This window comes from Stenella coeruleoalba (assembly GCF_951394435.1).
Source record: "Stenella coeruleoalba genome assembly, chromosome: 11".
Classification (NCBI taxonomy): Eukaryota; Metazoa; Chordata; class Mammalia; order Artiodactyla; family Delphinidae; genus Stenella; species Stenella coeruleoalba.
The window spans coordinates 40,919,331-40,932,105 of NC_137157.1; the positions used below are offsets into that span (position 1 = coordinate 40,919,331).

General features: G+C 37.2%; 1 protein-coding gene across 17 annotated transcripts in view; it reads right to left on the reverse strand.

Moving 5' to 3' along the window:
* The window catches only part of NAV3 (neuron navigator 3), a 1,262,224-nt gene that overhangs the window by 673,931 nt on the left and 575,518 nt on the right, over nt 1-12,775 (reverse strand). The gene's annotated exons all lie outside the window — the stretch shown is intronic.

Genomic DNA, 12,775 nt, shown 5'->3' on the forward strand with positions numbered 1-12,775 from the left:
ATGGCATTTTTCACTGAACTAGAGCAAAATATTTCACAACTCGTATGGAAACACAAAAGACCCCGAAGAGCCAAATCAATCTTGAGAAAGAAAAACAGAGCTGAGGAATCGGGCTCCCTGACTTCGGACTATACTACAAAGTTACAGTAATCAAGACAGTATGGTACTGGCACAAAAACAGATATATAGATCAATGCAACAGGATAGAAAGCCCAGAGATAAACCCACGCACATATGGTCACTTTATTTTTGATAAAGGAGGCAAGAATATACAATGGAGAAAAGACAACCTCTTCAATAAGTGTTGCTGGGAAAACTGGACAGATACATGTAAAAGAATGAAATTACAACACTCCCTACCACCATATACAAAAATAAACTCAAAATGGATTAAAGACCTAAATAAAAAGCCAGACACTATAAAACTCTTAGTGGAAAACATAGGCAGAACACTCTGTGACATACATCACAGCAAGATCCTTTTTGACCCACCTCCTAGAGAAATGGAAATAAAAACAAAAATAAACAAATGGGACCTAATGAAACTTAAAAGCTTTTGCACAGCAAAGGAAACCATGAACAAGATGAAAAGACAACCCTCAGAATGGGAGAAAATATTTGCAAACGAAGCAACTGACAAAGGATTAACCTCCAAAATTTATAAGCAGCTCATGCAGCTCAATATCAGAAAAACAAACAACTCAATCCAAAAATGGACAGAAGACCTAAATAGACATTTCCCCAAAGAAGATATACAGATTGCCAACAAACACATGAAAGAATGCTCAAAATCATTAATCATTAGAGAAATGCAAATCAAAACTACAGTGAGGTATCACCTCACCCCAGTCAGAATGGCCATCATCAAAAAATCTACAAACAATAAATGCTGGAGAGGGTGTGGAGAAAAGGGAACCCTCTTGCACTCTTGGTGGGAATGTAAATTGATAAGCCACTATGGAGAACAGTATGGAGGCTCCTTAACAAACTAAAACTAGAAATACTATACGACTCAGCAATCCCACTACTGGGCATACACCCTGAGAAAACCATAATTCAAAAAGAGTCATGTACCACAATATTCATTGCAGCACTATTTACAACAGCCAGGACATGGAAGCAACCTAAGTGTCCACTGACAGATGAATGGATAAAGGAGACGTGGCACATATATACAATGGAATACTACTCAGCCATAAAAAGAAACGAAATTGAGCTATTTGTAATGAGGTGGATGGACCTAGAGTCTGTCATACAGAGTGAAGTAAGTCAGAAAGAGAAAAAGAAATATCGTATGCTGACACATATATATGAAATCTTAAAAAAAAAATGGTTCTGAAGAATCTAGGGGCAGGACAAGAATAAAGATGCATATGTAGAGAATGGACTTGAGGACACGGGGAGGGGGAAGGGTAAGCTGGGATGAAGTGAGAGAGTGGCATGGACTTATAAATACTACCAAATGTAAAATAGCTAGCTAGTGGAAAGCAGCCGCATAGCACAGGGAGATCATCTTGGTGCTTTGTGACCACTTAGAGGGGTGGGATAGGGAGGGTAGGAGGGAGACACAAGAGGGAGGAGATATGGGGAATATATGTATATGTATAGCTGATTCACTTTGTTATAAAGCAGAAACTAACACCCCATTGTAAAGCAATTATACTCTAATAAAGATGTTAAAAAAATAAAAATTTTAAAAATTAAAAAACATTGCATACATTTAAGGTGTACCATATGATGTTTTTTTTGTTTTGGTTTGGTTTTTTTGCAACACGCGGGCCTCTCACTGTTGTGGCCTCTCCCGTTGCAGAGCACTGGCTCCGGACGTGCAGGCTCAGCGGCCATGGCTCACGGGCCCAGCCGCTGCGCGGCATGTGGGATCTTCCCGGACCGGGGCACGAACCCATGTCCCCGGCACTGGCAGGCAGACTCTCAACCACTGCGCCACCAGGGAAGCCCCCATATGATGTTTTGATATGCATAATGAAAAGATTACTACAGCAAGCTAGTTAACATATGCATCTCCTCATATACCTTGGTGTGTGGGTGGGTGGTAAGAGCACCTGAAGTCTACAATCAAGCAAATTTCCAGTATTCTGTACACTATTGTTATCATGTTGTATATTACATCTCTAGATTTATTCATCCTACTTAACTGCAATTTTGTACCCTTTGACCATTATCTCCCCATTTCTTCCACCTCCCCACCCCTGGCAACCATCATTCTACTCTCTGCTTCTATGTTTTCAAAGCAACTTTTTTAGATTCCACATCTAAGTGAGAACATGCAGTATTTTTCGTTCTATATCTGGCTTATTTCACTTCACAAAATGTCCTCCAGGTTCATCCATGTTATCACAAATGGCAGGATCTCCTTCAAGGCTAAATAATATTCCAATATATTATAATTATACATCTTTATATACATATATATGTGTATATATACATACACACACATATATAGTGAGATATATATATATCACCATTTCTCTATCCATTCATCAATTGATGGACGCAGGTTTTCATATATTGGCTATTGTGAATAGTACCTCAATAAACATGAGAGTGCAGGTATCGCTTGAAGATACTGATTTCGTTTCCTTTGGGTATATATTCAGAAGAGGCACAAAGCAATGACTCTAACCCTAGAATTTACATTCATGCCCAATGGGCAGGCTTTTCCTTTAATTTCTGATTATATTCTTTTTCTGAATCCTCTCTGGTTCCACAAAAGTCAGCTGGAGGGATGTCTTGCTGTTAGGTATTCCATATACCCACCTAGATCAGTGGAGTTTCATCAGTAAGCACAGCTGAGGGAATTTGGATCCTCCCTCGGTAGGGAGCTGCATGGTGCAGAGTAGAACACATAGGAAATATGGATGCAACTGCACGAGCAGTCGGATGTAGATGAAACATCTCTCCAGATTCTATGCCAACCTTATAAAACTTAGTTTAATATAAATCTGAATGCTCTTCAACACATTCTGTCTGTCAGTCCACAACAACTTTGGGGCTAATTTTTTAAATTTATATTTACCATTCACTTGCTACCTAGATGGTAGAATTTGGTAATATTTGTCAACCAACATATTTGCAATCAATATATATGTACAGAGTGTCTGAAAAGTCAGGAAACACTTATTTTTAAACAGTTTTTTAGTTACATTTCTAAATATGCTATCCTCAAGGCATTTTACTTCAACTCCTAGAAAACATTTTGGGTAAAGTGTCCCTAAATTTAAAGCAATGGGTACAACTGTTAATATACTACGGAGTGTCCAAAATATGTGTAAACACAGAGAAATGTGATTTTCTTTTTTCTGATGAATAATTATTCAGACCCTGAGTACAATCAATATTTTACCCTCATTCAGCGAAGAAAAAAAAAAGATTATTCAAGTGATCATATACATTTTTATCTCATTTAGAAGGAAAATGATGCTATCTAAATTCAAATTTTTTTTCAGTCCTTTCTTTACGATGGGACAGGCAAAGACAATATGCCTAAGGCACTGCAAAATGGACACAAATCCAACTGGTTTGAGTAGACCACAACCAAAACCTTAGCATCACTATGATATTTTTTCTGAGCTTGTGAGTAACCAGACACAGTCAGGAAGAAAAAGGAGACAATAAATAAAACAAATGAGCTATTTCTCAAATGCAAATATTTTGGCTCAAGTTGAAAGATTATATTGTTTATAGACACAAGATACGCTAAAATAGCAAAAACAATATTCTCTTAAAATACACCACATGCTGAGTAGAAAATATGTAATCTGTTCAAGTACTGAACAGAAAATCTTTTCCCATAGCACATAACCACATGTATCAGGAAGATTAATAAATATTACTTTGAGAAGGTTACTGGAGAGAAGATTTCCTATTGGGAAACTTTATTATCCGGAGTAGGATACACTGATTACAAACTTCCATTAAGCTTATTTATTAAGGCTACTTTATATTCTACTCAGAGTCTGTTTACCAAGTAAAATGCAAGGAAATAAATTCCCATTGCGTTGACTAACTCAGTGTCCTAGACATTAAAGATTGCATGGACAGGTTTTGCATTTTGCAGCTTAGATCATCATTTAAAGATTATGCACATTACCTGGTAACATCAGGCTTTTCTACTGCTACATCACAGCTCAGTTATTTCCATGTACCAGAAAATCTGAACTTATTTACCTTTGTTATTATTAACAGAAATGTACTTTGTCATAATGTCCTTAAAATTTATAGACTTCATTGGCACACATTTTCTTTCTTGAAATACTAGTACTGAAAATAAAACACAGCTTTACCATCCATCCCTGGGTATCATCAGTCAAATATATAAATAGCGAGTAGGATGATTGATGTATCCATGTTATATTAGGCAATTCAACAAGCCTTCATCTTCCAGAAAACACTGAGTCTCTAGTCCAAAACAGACTTGCAGTTAGAAGAAATACGTGAACAAATAATCAAAGAAATAACCCAAATCAAATCATCTTATAGTATACCTTAAACTCATACAATGTTATATGTCAATTATGTTGCAATAAATTGGAAAGAAAGAAAAAGCAAGAACCCCAAAGTTAATGATGTACTACTATGAAACTTAGTGGCTATAAATGTCTCTAGGAGCTTCTGGATATAAGAAGCTGGGTCAATTAATGCTAAAGAGAGTTATAACAGGTTATAAATCAGAACATTCTTGTTGGGGTCTCAGAGGTGCCAAGAGCTAGAGAAGAAACATATGCTCACAGTGTGGAAGGAAAAGTTAACCAAGGTTTTGCTGAGAATCTTCAGGACAGAATTTCAGAAGAATGTGCCAGATCCCTGAAGGATTCTTTTTTCAAAAGACAGCAAACCAGTGTTTGAGGGGCAGGGGAAAGGCAAGTACAATACTGCTAGAGCTTTTGACAGCAGCCTTCCCTTCTGCCTGCCCCAGAGAGGAAAGCACCACTTTCCTTTCCTACAGGAACTGTCTGGATTCAGACTTCTCTGGTTGTAAATCTACTACATCAATATTTGCTATAAAAATGAGTATCCAACCTACTAAACTCCTACTAACTCAATACCCAGGCAGACTGTCCATCTGTCTAATTATTGCCCTATTTCATATGTAGCTACCCATTTGCCTTTCCAAGCCATTATTTACTACACACACACAGGAAGGGTCAGCAGGGGAGACACTGTGATGGGATGATGTTTAAATTATCAACTAACCCCATCCCCTTAATAATTCTGCCCACCTTAAAACTAAATTCCTGTTCATAGCTCACATTCCACAAACCAACTCACATGAGTTATAGGAAAGGCCCTGCCACATCAGCTTCTGAACTCCTTTGAAATCTGCAGATTCCATTGTGGTAGCACCGCCATGGCGATATGTACTTCAAATCCATTCAACCCCAGAAGATCTTAGTGTTTGTACCCTTCCCTCTGTGTGTGTGTGTGTGTGTGTGTGTGTGTGTGTCTAGTATAAGACCTGACAGATGTGAGGTTTTGTAATGCAGGTGCCTGACTTAAGCTTTGATTGCCTGGGCTTTCATTTCAAGGAGGCATCCACCCCCAAGTCTGCTATCTCATATAAACTCACTGCCAGCCACTAGACTGGATAAAGAGCCAGGCGACCTCCCCACAGTGAGGCTCCTTTGTTTTAGAGATCTTGGTTGATTTCAAAAACTGACTAGGCTACTTGCTTTTTTTCTCTTCCTACTCTTTACATGCCGGCTTTTATGCTTTAAATTCACCTGCAAAGAATGAGCCTAGGAAACCCTAGGCGCCCACCCTCCATGCCAGTAAAAGCAAAACCACAGTCCCTGCTGCTTGCTCTCCCCCTCAAACCCCAAACCTCATTGTGTGCATTGTAGTTTCCAGGTCTTTTAAGTAATAAACCTCTATTTTTATCAGAGTTTCCTGATTTAACCATCAGGAGGGCATCTTGTAATCAGTAAGAACCACAAGGGCTGGTCCAACTATAACACTGGTTATTGATAGGATGAGACCAGCACAGAACAGTGTGTGTGTCCTTGTGTTCAATGTGATTTTCAAAGTCAACCCGTTGAGTAGAATTACAGGGGAGAAAAGTAGCAAATGGCTATAAACTGAATGTTTGTGTCCCCCACCAACTCATATGTTGAAACCTTATTCCCAATGTGATATTAGAAGGCAGCGCCTTTGGGAGGTGATTAGGTCATGAGGGAAAGTCGTCATGCGTGAGACTAGTGTGCTTATAAAAGAGACCCGAGAGAGCTCTCTCACCTCTGCCATCTGGGGACACAGCAAGGTGATGGCCATCTATGAACCAGGAAGCAGGCCCTGACCAGCCACCGAATCTGCTGGCACCTTGATCTTAGACTTCCCAGCCTCCAAAACCATGTGAAATAAAGTTCTATTGTTTACAAACCACAGTCTGTGGTATTCTATTATAGCAGCCCAAACAGACTAAGATACAAATACGACTCCAAATCCATTTCTTATAATCACAACCATGACTTCAGCCTCTGTTCCTCCGATAAGGTTTGGGGACCCACGCCACATGACAAGAGCCCCATCACAACCTCTTGCAGGAGCTTGGCTTTGGGAGGGCCAGCTTTGCCAGGCTGTGGTTCTTACCTCCTATTTCTTGGATTTTCTCTTTTTTATCCCATATAATTTCCTCCTTTCTTCTCTATGACAATTATCTTTACTAACTACATTTTAATCCTTTCCAAATGACTTTGTATTAGACTTGACTTCTCGCCTTTTGATCCACTAACTAGCTTTTCACTATCCTCTACCTCCTTTGCAGCCTGTTCACAAACCTGGACCTCCCTCTCCCCACTCCACCCTTTCTTCACAGGTTACCAATCCTTTGTGCTTTGCTTTTCATCTTCCCTTGCATGTGAGATTATCTACTTCTATTCTCCGTAAAGCCTTTGTTCTCATTTTGTTATTTTCTAGAGGAAATGTCACCTCTAATCTTATTTTCAGCTCTTCAAATATCTCCTACTTTCTTCCATGATTAATTTATGTTAAGGCTGGGATATATTACAGTTGTCTCCAGCCAAATCACTAGAGAGTCTGTGTAATATAAAGGTAATCAATTAATAATTACAAATTGCTAAAAAATGTTTTCCAGTCTCTGCATTTCAAATGCATTTTTAAATGGAGAATTATTTAGAAAAGGAAAAAGGAAATAAGGCTTCACCACCTGATACCTCTTGTAAACAAATAATGGAGCATATACTTCTTATCATCCCAAAATACATCAAGGTGGGACTATATTACAATTTTGATCTCTTTAAACAAGGAAAATATCCCTTGGAACAAAATAACATAGATTTTAGGGTGCAGATCATTGAACTAGAGAATTTCATTATTTTTTCTCCCATGGAAAAGTGAGATTGAAAATCCTGTGGTATAAGCTACACCAGAAATGAAGCTTCCTGGATAAACTGAAGTTAATTTCACCACACTCTTTGAATAGGTGACCTTGCCAGAAATATGTCATCAAAGAACAAGACTGTGCAGCCTCCAGACAAGTTATGTTAATTAATGTGTCATTTGCAAGTTATGTAAATACTTCATTAAAAAGTGTAAAGGATTAAATAATAACTTGTCATATTTTAATAATGAATATTGTAGACTCTCATAATTCAATTCATTCTGTGCATCAGACACACAGATTCCTAATTAGGCATTTGCTATAATGTGTATTTGAACCAACATGGCAGGCTTTCTAGCCAACTGTCCTGATTTTCATTTCACCAACTTTATTTTGATTTTTGGGCTCTTCACATAAAGGAAATAAACACTGGCAAAAGTTTAATCTATTTTGGGGTAAGGGAGGTAGAGATGTCATGATCCCTTAGAGAATTAAATAAAAGGCACAGACTCTCCTCCCTGAGAAGCATATGAGAACCTGTGCATGTACATATCATACATTTGCACCAACACAGAATTGTATCTATACTTTTGGGGATTACCTGGAGTTCCTAATTATTCATAGCCAGAGTAAGATCCCAAGGACACAGTGCAACCTTAAGAACACTGGGAATATCTTGTTAAATTTTCTAAAGTCTTTCACACTATATATGAAAGAATCCTTCTAAGATGATAAATGGCAACATACAAACGTGAGAAATGCCCAGAAACTGTGTGTGCTTCCCCTTCTAGAAGATAGGAAAGAATACTTTTTTATTTAGAAATCCCTAACTTCACTGTCTTATACAGTCACTACTAGATACCAAGCACCGGAAATGTGATTACGAGTCTAAACTGAGATGTACATTAAATGATTTCTAAAATTTAGGACCATATATATATACATACATAAGTGTGTGTGTGTGTGTGTATATATACACACACATATATATGTATATATATGTGTGTGTATATATATACGTGTATGTGTGTGTGTGTGTATATATATAAAGTAGCTCACTAACAATTTTCAGTTTATTATATGATGAAATGTTTGAAATCTTGGGTAAAGTCAATTATATGACTATAATTAATTTCCTCTGCTTTTTACTGTTGAGATGCAGCTACTAGAAAATTTTAAATTGCATATGTGGCTTGTGTTATATTTCTACTGGACAGGGCTAGTCTAGAAATATAAATCAATAGTTCTTCATTATATACCTAATCCTGCAAGAGTATTAGGTGGTTATAATCTTCCACCTAGAGGCAATAATTCCATACCTGACTTATATAGTACATTTCTGATTTATTCATGTGAAAAACTACTATCGTTCACTGCCCTTCTCCCCCCTCCTCCATTACTACCAATAACCCTTCTGCTGCTTTTCTCTCTGTCCCCTTCTCTTCTTCCATCACTGTCTGCTCCTGGCCATGTTTCTCATTGGTCCTGGCCACTAATGTCTAGCACTAGAAGACTGGACCACCCCTACCATCAAGGCCATGTGGACTTTTAATATTGTTGGACTTAGAATTCTTTCATTTTCCTTCTCCATTTTTCATAGCATGATACCATTTGTATTATGGCACATTAGCCTCAGAAAAGGTGTTAATTCTGGGGATTTTCTACATTCCTTGTCCTGAAGAAGTTTACCATTATATATGAGATAAGGCATTCAAATATAAAACTAGAAGATAATTAAAAGTTTTTAGAGGAATGTAATCAAGGGTTGAAATGTGTGAGATGGACCATAACTGCAGCTCATAAAGATTTCTTTTTTAAAAAAGTATAAATTATTGCCTAACAAGTTTTCCATCTTAAATGTCACTGATAAGACCAGAGTCTACAAGATTATATTTCTATTGTTCCAAAGCAATTGACTGAAATGTGAAAAAATGGGAAAATGTTTATTTATAGGAAAACAAAAAATATTTGATTAAGTTCAATATCTTGATTAGAAGCAATGATTTGAGTATTATCTCAGAAGTTATATAATCACATATAAACTCAAGATTTTTTTAAATTGCCTGCAAGCAAATGGAATGTCTACATATGAAGAATTCAGGTTCCTGAGAACTGAAAGAAAACAATTCTGAGGAAACTTCAAAGCAGGAAACTGGAAAAGTTTCATTTGAAACTTAGAAGTGTACAAGCCAGAGTTCCAATTACTATTTTTTTTTTTGATGAGAACTCTTAGGATTTACTGTCTTAAAATTTTTCATATATAACATAGGGCAGTGTCCATTATATTTATTATGTTGTACATGACATCCCTAGTACTTATTTATCTGATAACTGGAAGTTTGTACCTTTTAACCATCTTCATACAATTTCCCCTCCCCACCCCTGCCTCTAGTAACCACAAATACAATCTCTTTTTATATGTGTTTCTTTGTTTGCTTGTTTGTGTGTTTTTGTTTTGACCTAAATGGATGAAATATTATTTTCTCACTGTTGTATGTGGTATCTTAAAATTGGTCAATTTAAGTCAGTTCACAAACTTTTGTCAGTGATGTGTATTAATCACCAACTATGAGATTTTTTTTTTTAGGTAATGATTTTTTTCAACCACTTTGTTTACAGTTCAAACAATATGTATTTAACAAGGGGGTATGCCTGCCTGTTACAACATATTTTTAATCTTGGTCAAACAAATGTGTACTATGTAACAGGGCAAAGTTCACAATCCCTCCATCTTCAATCTCCATCCTTTCCAAAAAATCCATATGTCATATAATATTCCAAATGCAATTCGCCTTCCAGCTTAACCTTGGCCTTTGCCCATAATTATTAAAAGGCCTGGATGATGGCAGTAATTCAGTTTATTATTGTTCGTGTGGCAGGACAATCAATACTGTGGCAGCATTTCACACATCACCTGCTATCTTCACTATTTCCATGTTGGAGTATCTGCAAGAGTCTGCAGAGGGTCTGTATCTATGTACTCAGGAGTCAAACAGTAGCTGTCAAGAGACAGATACTCATACAAAAAAAAATTGCGACAAAAGCAACAACAAAAAACTCTAAACACTCCAAGATAAAGAAATAAAAACATGACAGAGGAAAATAAAAGTACAGGAAAAATTATTTCCAGTTTTTGAAATCTATAAATGTGAGATTTTACAGCAATCACAACAATATCCTATATGTATGTATTAGAAACTTGTTGGATAAGAAAATGTGAGCGTCCTGTATTGTTTGTTACTATACACATGAATTCTTTATTTTTTTATATTTGTATTTCTGTATTCTAATTCCTGTATCTTTTTCTACATTAGAAAATACCTGGAATTATGTTTACTGTGCCGTATGCACATTAAATCTGGAATGGACATACTGCAATGAATTTCCAATGGCCATGCTCCATAAACATGATTTTACCTATATGACACCTATAACACACAGGTATCAATAACTGTTGGTTGAATGAATGAATGAGTAAATAAATACCTAAGTACAGAATCCAGGATTTTTCCTTAAATACTATTTATTGAAAACTACTAATTAATTGGGCTGTACAGACACAATGTAGCTCCCCACTGGTTCCTTTCCCCCTAGACAATGAGGTGGAGAAATTTTCCAATACACACACTTCATTGAAAATCAATGGGTGTGAAGAGGGGTAGAGGCTGGGAGGGTGGACAATTCAGCAAGTCAGTTTTATAACATCTGCTTTCCGTAGCAATGAGCTCACCAGCAAATCAGATTGGGTCTGTTTTTTTTATATTTTAATTTAATGATTTGGAAGGAAAACAAATTTAGCATATGACACTTTCTAGATATACTGAAAACCCCCCCGTGAAGTCACCAAAACGGAAAGAATATAGTCAAATATCAATAGGAAACAGAGATCCTCCCTCAACTGAACTGTGGTCGAGGAGAATCCAAGACAAACACACACACACGCACACACACGTACACACTCATGATAGGAAGAGTCAAATTAGAAATAAGTAAGTGTGTAGTCATGTAATAAACCTTATGCCTAATAGTGGGTATGGCTCATTGAGGTATTCTCCACAATTTCATTTAATCCACTGTGGTATTACAAACTTAAGGATATGTCTACAAGTATCTAAAATTGATAAGAAAGGAACAATATTTCTGAAGCATATACATATCCATAATTAACCAAGTTGAATTTCTTTCCCAAACGTAGCTAAGGAAATACACAACAATCCTCTGCAAGCTTCTTTTTTTCTTTAGATATCCAAAACAAAATCCAACAGTTATTTCCCAAAGCTTCTTGAATTCTCTGCACTAGAAGTAAAATGGACTATTACGTAAGACAGTGGTCTCAAATGATTTCCCTAGCACTTATTCATTCAAGGAAAATGTGTTCTTGTGACCCTTGCTTTAGAAAGTTAAAATGAATAACTGGAGAAATTAGTATATAATTGAAAGCCACAGCATGTATATTGGCAGCTTAACAACATCTCATTTTACCTTTCATGTACCCCTCACAAATTCTCGAATGCAAGGGTCCCCAACCCCCGGGCAGTGGACCGGTACCAGTCTGTGGCCCCTTAGGGACCGGGCCACACAGCAGGAGATGAGCGGCAGGCAAGCAAGCAAAGCTTCATCTGCTGCTCCCCATGGCTCCCTATCACTCTGCATTACAGCCTGAACTGTCACCCCTCCCCACATCTGTGGAAAAATTGTCTTCCACAAAACCAGTCCCTGGTGCCAAAAAGGTTGGGGACTGCTGCTCTAGTGAACATTACCATCCAATGAATTAAGAAACAATGACACAGGGCTTCCTAAGATACTCAACAACAGCATTAAGCACCTCCCAGTATAGAAGACAAAATTCACATGGGAATAATTGGATTACAATGAATCGATGGCTGAATTTCTGGTTTTGCCCTTGCTATAGAGAAAACTGTATGCAGCCTCAATTTCTTTACTTTTAATTTAGTTATCAGCAGGTAAAACAGTTCACATGGTGGTGGATGTAGCCCTTAATTGGACATTAATGAAGAATATGAATCTGAGAGTCTGCTTTTCTACACTTTCTTTTGGCTGTGGAACACATGAGACTACTGGCAACCATGTATCATGCTTGTCTTTTACCTCTTCATTTATGATTACTCTTTACATTGTTCTTCCCTCAGTTATTTCATATTAAATATTATTTCCTTTTTCTGAAGAAAGCAAATATTTAATCACTGGCTCACCAAGACCAATGCTTACAGTTGCAGAGATGAACAAATTAATATTCATAATCAAGTGTAAAGAAAGCAGAAGGAATAAGGACCATTCTTAGCTATGGGGAGAAGGCAGGCTAGAAGGAGGTGTGGCCCACAGAATGGGCTTTGTACGCAATTCAGCCTGGGGCTGGTCTAAGTGAATTTCCTACGTGTGGCTCAAAGGCCACTTCAC